Source organism: Glycine soja, chromosome 17 (genome assembly GCF_004193775.1).
Source record: "Glycine soja cultivar W05 chromosome 17, ASM419377v2, whole genome shotgun sequence".
Lineage (NCBI taxonomy): Eukaryota > Viridiplantae > Streptophyta > Magnoliopsida > Fabales > Fabaceae > Glycine > Glycine soja.
In genome coordinates, this window is record NC_041018.1 from 28,266,495 (window position 1) to 28,274,096 (window position 7,602).

The following is a 7,602-nucleotide window of genomic DNA, read 5'->3' on the forward strand; positions in this document are numbered from 1 at the left end:
TATAGGCTTTGTAGGGTATCAGCTTGGGGTCTCTAGTTTCCCATTCCCCTCTCAGCTAGTGAATCACCAGTGCTGAGTCACCGTATACTTTGAGCAGTTTGACATTAGATTCAATTGCCGCCTGGACGGCTTGGGCACACGCTTCGTATTCAGCTATATTGTTGGTGCAGTCAAACCCTAGCTTGGTTGTGAAAGGTATACATTGATTGTCTGGAGAGACTAATACTGCTCCAATGCCATGGCCTAGAACGTTTGATGCTCCATCAAACCACACAGTCCATTTGTCCCGGTCCTGGTCTAGTTTTTCCTCAAACAAGGCCATGATGTCCTCATCCGGGAATTCGGGATGCATGGGCTGATAGTCATTGAGAGGCTGCTTGTAGATGCAATTGCCTTTGATGTTTTGATGATGATCATGATGATGTGTTGCAATTGATGCAAATGGGATTTTCAAGATTAAAATTCAAGACAATACTTCAAGATTACAAGTCGCAACATCAAGATGATCACTAGAATATTAGGAAGGGAATTCCTAATTGAATTAGCAAAGGTTTGGCCAAGTGATTTAAGTTAAAAAAGTGTTTCTCAAAGGTTTTACTCTATGGTAATCGATTACCAGAGGATGTAATCGATTACCAGTGGCCAAATACGTTTTATAACAGCTACAAAAATTTGAATTCGAAATTTTAGACTGTGTAATCGATTACACAATTTTGGTAATCGATTACCAGCAGTTAGTAAACATTTTAATTCAACTTTTTAAAAGCTGTAATCGATTACACAATCACTGTAATCGATTACCAGACAGGATTTTCAGAAAAATAATTTCAAGAGTCACAACTTTTCAAAGGCTTTATTCATGACCATCAATGGTCTATATATATGTGACTTAAACACGAAATTGCTCAGATATTTTCAGAACAACAAGTGTTTATCCTCTCAAAAAGAGCAAATTCATTTTATCCTCTTAAGAATTCCTTGGCCAATTCAATTGCAATTCATTAAGGAATTATTTGAGTGCTCAATCTGTAAAATCCATCTCTTTCTAGAGAGATTTATTCTTCTTCTTCTTCTCATTCTCTAAGGGATTAAGAGACTGTGAGTCTCTTGTTGTAAAGCATCTCTAAACACAAAGGAAGGATTGTCCTTGTGTGTTTAGAACTTGTAAAAGGGATTTACAAGATAGTGAAACTCTCAAGCGGGTTGCTTGGGGACTGGACGTAGGCACAAGGGTGTGGCCGAACCAGTATAAAACTGAGTTTGCATTTTCTCTTCCCTTAATCTTCTTTATTTATTATTGCTTTATATTCATATTCAAATTGTTTCATTTGAATTAATATTTAAGAAGATTGTTTTTAAGGGAATTCATAACTTGAGTAAAAAGTGAAATAGATTTTTAATTAGGGGAAATAGTTTGGAATATCTTAATTCAACCCCCCCTTCTTAAGATATCTGAGGCCACTTGTCTGACAAGTGGTATCAGAGCTTCATTCTTGTATAAAGTTTAGAAGCTTCAAGAAAAAGATGGCCTCAGCAAATTCCTTATTTCCAGAAGGGAATTCTATCAATAGACCTCCAATCTTTAATGGAGAGGGTTACCACTACTGGAAAACCCGAATGCAAATTTTTATCGAGGCAATAGATCTAAATATCTGGGAAGCCATAGAAATAGGGCCTTATATACCCACCACAGTAGAAAGAGTTTCAATAGATGGTAGTTCATCAAGTGAAAGCATAACCATAGAAAAACCTAGAGATAGATGGTCTGAAGAGGATAGAAAACGAGTACAATACAACTTAAAAGCCAAAAACATAATAACATCTGCCCTAGGAATGGATGAATATTTCAGGGTTTCAAATTGTAAGAGTGCTAAGGAAATGTGGGACACTCTTCGATTAACACATGAAGGAACTACAGATGTTAAAAGATCTAGGATAAATGCACTAACTCATGAGTATGAATTATTTAGAATGAATGCAAATGAAAATATTCAGAGTATGCAAAAGAGATTTACACATATAGTAAATCATCTAGCAGCCTTAGGCAAAGAATTTCAAAATGAGGATCTTATAAACAAGGTGTTAAGATGTTTAAGTAGAGAATGGCAACCCAAAGTAACGGCCATTTCTGAATCAAGAAATTTGTCTAACATGTCTCTTGCCACTTTATTTGGAAAGCTGCAGGAACACGAGATGGAACTATTGAGATTGCACCAAAATGAAGAAAATGACAAGAAAAAGAAAGGAATTGCTCTTAAAGCATCATCCTCAATTCAAGAAGAAAGTGATCAGGATAATGATCCAGATGATGATGATGATCTAAGTTTTTTTGTAAAAAGATTCAACAAGTTTCTTAAAGTAAGAGGAAATCAGAAGCGACCAAATTTTAAATCAAAGAGAAGGACAAAAAATTCATCCTCTACTCTAAAATGATTTGAATGCAATCAACCTGGACATCTGAGGGTTGATTGTCCCATCTTCAAGAAAAAGATGGAAAAATATGAAAAGAAAAATCATAGTGAAAAGAAACTGAAGAAAGCATACATCACATGGGATGAAAATGATTTGGAATCCTCTGAAGATTCTGAAAATGAAGAGATAAATCTCTGCCTTATGGCCAAAAGTTACGAAAGTGATGAAGAGGTAACATCTTCAAACAACTTATCTATTTCTTTTGATGAATTGCAAGATGCATTTGCTGATTTGCATAAAGAATCAATTAAACTTGCAAAATTAGTTTCATCATCAAAGAAAACAATTTCAAATTTAGAAAATGAAATTTCGAAATTAAACAAAGAATTAGATCTTCTTAGAAATGAAGTCTCAATCTCTAAAACAAATGAAAAAGTTAATATCTCCACTATTAATGACAAGAAAATAACAGATTCTTGTAGTTGTTGTGATAAATATGTAAAAGAAATTAAAGAGTTGAAAAATTCACTTGCAAAATTTTCATATAGTAGAAATAATTTAGATGTTATATTAAGTAAACAAAGATATGTGTCTAATAAAAATGGACTAGGGTATAAATCTGAAAAACAACAAAAGGTTCATAAAAACTTTTCCACTTCCACACAAAAATGTAATTCTAATTCTATCACTTGTTTTTACTGTGGAAGAAGAGGACATGGCATATCAACTTGCTACTTCAAGAAAAATTACAGTAACATTAAAATGATATGGGTCCTAAAAGGATCCTCAGTTTATACTAACATGCAAGGACCCAATAAAATTTGGGTACCTAAGTCAAAAACTTGATTATGCAGGTATCTTTGAGAAAGAAGTGGTACATAGATAGCGGATGCTCAAAACATATGACTGGAGATGCATCAAATTTTACACATATATCTCCAAAGAAAAGCGGGCATGTAACATATGGTGACAACAACAAAGGTAGAATTCTTGGAGTGGGTAAAATAGGTACAAATTCTTCAAACTCCATTGAAAATGTTCTACTTGTTGAAGGCCTTAAGCACAGCCTGCTTAGCGTTAGTCAACTATGTGACAAAGGCTATCTAGTATCATTTGATTCTCAGAAATGTCTTATAGAACATAAGCATGACATTAATATAAAGCATGTAGGACATAGAGTCAATAATGTTTACATGATAGACTTAAGCATAAAACAAGAAAACAATCATTGCTTTCTTAGTAAAGAGGATGATCCATGGTTATGGCATAAAAGAATTGCTCACATAAACATGGATCACTTAAATAAGTTAATTTCAAAAGATTTAGTAGTTGGTTTGCCTAAATTGAAATTTGAAAAAGATAAACTATGCGATTCATGTCAAAAGGGCAAACAAACAAGAGTCTGATTCAAACCTAAAAATGTTGTTTCAACCACTCGACCATTACAGTTATTGCATATGGATCTATTTGGTCCATCTAGAACCATGAGTTTTGGAGGAAATTACTATGCTCTAGTTATAGTTGATGATTTCTCTAGATATACTTGGACATTATTTATTACACATAAAAGTGATTCATTCCAAACATTTAGGAAACTTGCTAAAGTCATACAAAACAAGAAAAATCTCAAGATTGCATCCATTAGAAGTGATCATGGGGGTGAATTTGAAAATAAAGATTTTGAATTATTTTGTGATGAACATGGTATTGAACACAATTTTTCTGCACCAAGAACCCCTCAACAAAATGGAGTTGTTGAGAGGAAAAATAGGTCATTGGAAGAAATTGCAAGAACTTTATTAAATGATACTTCTCTTCCAAAGTATTTTTGGGCTGAAGCTGTCAATACTGCATGTTACATCATGAATAGGGCCTTGATAAGACCTATTTTAAAGAAAACCCCATATGAGTTATTTAATGGTAGAAAACCTAATATCTCTCATCTACATGTTTTTGGTTGCAAGTGCTTTGTACTTAATAATGGTAAAGATAATCTAGGAAAATTCGATGCAAAATCTGATGAAGGCATTTTTCTTGGATATTCATTACAAAGAAAAGCATATAGGATATATAATAAGAGAACTATGAATATCGAGGAATCCATTCATGTTACCTTTGATGAATCTAATGCTATATTGTCAAGAAAGAATATGCTAGATGACATTGCAGATTCTTTAGAACATATGAACATTCATGAACAAAATTCCAAAGGAAATGATAAAGGAAACAATGAAGATCCTCCAGAAGAAGTCAAATCCAATGATGAACTTCCAAGAGAATGGAAAGCTTCAAGAGATCATCCCCTCGACAACATTATTGGTGATATCTCAAAAGGGGTAACAACTAGACACTCTCTTAAAGATTTATGCAATAATATGGCTTTTGTATCCATGATTGAACCTAAAAATATAAAAGAAGCCATAATAGATGATAATTGGATCATTGCCGTGCAAGAAGAATTAAACCAATTTGAAAGAAATAATGTGTGGAAATTAGTAGAAAAACCTGAAAATTATCCTATCATAGGAACAAAATGGGTTTTTAGAAATAAATTAGATGAACATGGTATAATTATTAGAAATAAAGCCAGGTTAGTAGCAAAAGGGTATAATCAAGAAGAAGGAATAGACTATGAAGAAACATATGCTCCTGTTGCAAGATTAGAAGCCATTAGAATGCTATTGGCATATGCATCCATAATGAATTTTAAACTTTATCAAATGGATGTTAAGAGTGCCTTTCTAAATGGCTTAATTCAAGAAGAGGTATATGTTGAACAACCCCCTGGTTTTGAAATTCCTGATAAACCAAACCATGTTTATAAATTACAAAAGGCTCTTTATGGTTTGAAACAAGCCCCTAGGGCATGGTATGAACGATTAAGCAATTTTCTTCTAGAAAAAGATTTCTCCAGAGGTAAAGTGGATACCACATTGTTCATAAAGAGAAAGCATAATGATATTTTGTTGGTTCAAATATATGTTGATGATATAATTTTTGGATCCACTAATGATTCTTTGTGCAAGGAGTTTTCCCTTGATATGCAAAGTGAATTTGAAATGTCAATGATGGGAGAACTAAAGTACTTTCTGGGATTACAAATCAAGCAAACTCAAGAAGGTATATTCATCAATCAATCCAAATACTGCAAGGAATTGATCAAAAGATTTGGGATGGATAGTGCAAAACACATGTCTACACCGATGAGCACTAATTGTTACTTAGATAAAGATGAATCTGGTCAGTCTATAGACATAAAACAATATCAAGGTATGATCGAATCTCTTCTTTATTTATCTGCTAGTAGACCTGATATTATGTTTAGTGTATGCATGTGTGCTAGGTTTCAATCCAACCCCAAACAATCACATTTATGTGCAGTAAAGAGAATCATGAGATATCTATTAGGAACAATCAATTTAGGATTATGGTATCCTAAGAATTCAACATGTAACTTAATAGGATATTCTGATTCTGATTTTGCCGGATCTAAAACTGATAGAAAAAGTACAAGTGGAACTTGTCAATTTATTGGATCGGCTCTTGTCTCATGGCATAGTAAGAAACAAAACAGTGTTGTTTTATCTACTGCTGAAGCGGAGTATATCTCTGCTGGTAGTTGTTGTGCACAGATTTTATGGATGAAGCAACAATTATCTGACTATGGCATCATTCTTGATCGCATACCTATTAAGTGTGATAATACTAGTGCCATAAATCTATCCAAAAACCCAGTTCAACACTCTAGAACTAAACATATAGAGATTAGACACCACTTTCTTAGAGATCATGTCCTTAAGAGAGATTGTGTATTAGAATTTGTTGATACTAAGAATCAACTTGCTGATATTTTCACTAAACCTCTCCCCAAGGAAGTGTTCTTCTCTATTAGAAGAGAATTAGGTCTCTTAGATGTAAGAGATTTAGAAAAATAGGGATTGATTGGTTGATTGAATGGTTGATTGATTGGTTGATTTACTCTTACCTTTTGATTGTAGATGATTTTGTTTGATCTTGTTTGAATTCTTGTTTTTATGATAGAATTTATGATTTCTTGTGTATATAATAATTGAATGATTGAATTTAGTGTATTAGTAGTGAAAATTAGTCATATAGGATGTATTTGAGCATAAACATGGATATTTTCTTAAGAAACTAGCCTAGGATAGGCTCTGGTAATCGATTACCATCCAGTGTAATCGATTACACATGAACAGGCAGTCTGTAATCGATTACAACATCCTGTAATCGATTACAAGAAGGCTTATTGGACCTGTAATCGATTACCAATACCTGTAATCGATTACAATGCGTCATCTTCTATAAACACTCACGAAATCAGAGCTATTGCGCAGCCAAAGCATCCTCCACATTTTCCTCCATACCTAGAACTTCAAACCTTCGATTCTCACTCAATTCTTCACCAAATCACGTCCCGTAAAGCCCAATCTTCCTCTTTTTCACTCCTCTTTCACTTCCACCGATCAAAATCCAGAAAAACTTCATCAAATGGCAGAGCCATCAAAGAAGAGAAAGGGATCATCCTCCACCGCTACCGCTGCTGCCCATCGCCGCCACAGCCCATCCGGAGCACCCACAGCACCTATTCCTCCTTCTTTGTCATCTCCAAGATCATCAACACTGTTTTCATCCGATGATCAGCGTCTACGGTACCTTTCTCAGTTTTCTTCTAGAATAATCTTAGACCCTAAGTACCTAGACGTAGAATTCTTTAATGATGAAACGTTTGATTGTTATCAAGTGTTTCAAAATTCTGGTCTTGTTGATTTCATGTCATTAAAATTGCCATATTATCCTGAACTTGTAAAGGTCTTCTACTGCAATTTAAAAATTCAGGATGGTATTATTATGTCTGAAGTGCATGGTACTTCTATGGTCATTGATCAATCACTATTCTTTTCTTTGACTCATTTACCCAGTCAAGGTGCACCTTTTGAGGGCACCATTGTTGATGACTGGAAATTCGATTATTCGAGTCATGATGCTCGTCGCATGGTCTGCAATGATCAAGCTGAAATGACCGGTAGATTGTTGGCCGGGTCATTAACTTTTGATAATCGCATCATGCATTATATCATTGTTAGAATTTTGCTTCCTCAGTCTTCAAATTTAGCACAAGCCTCTGAGGAGGATTTGATTCTTATGTGGGCTTTTCTTACCGGTCGTCAG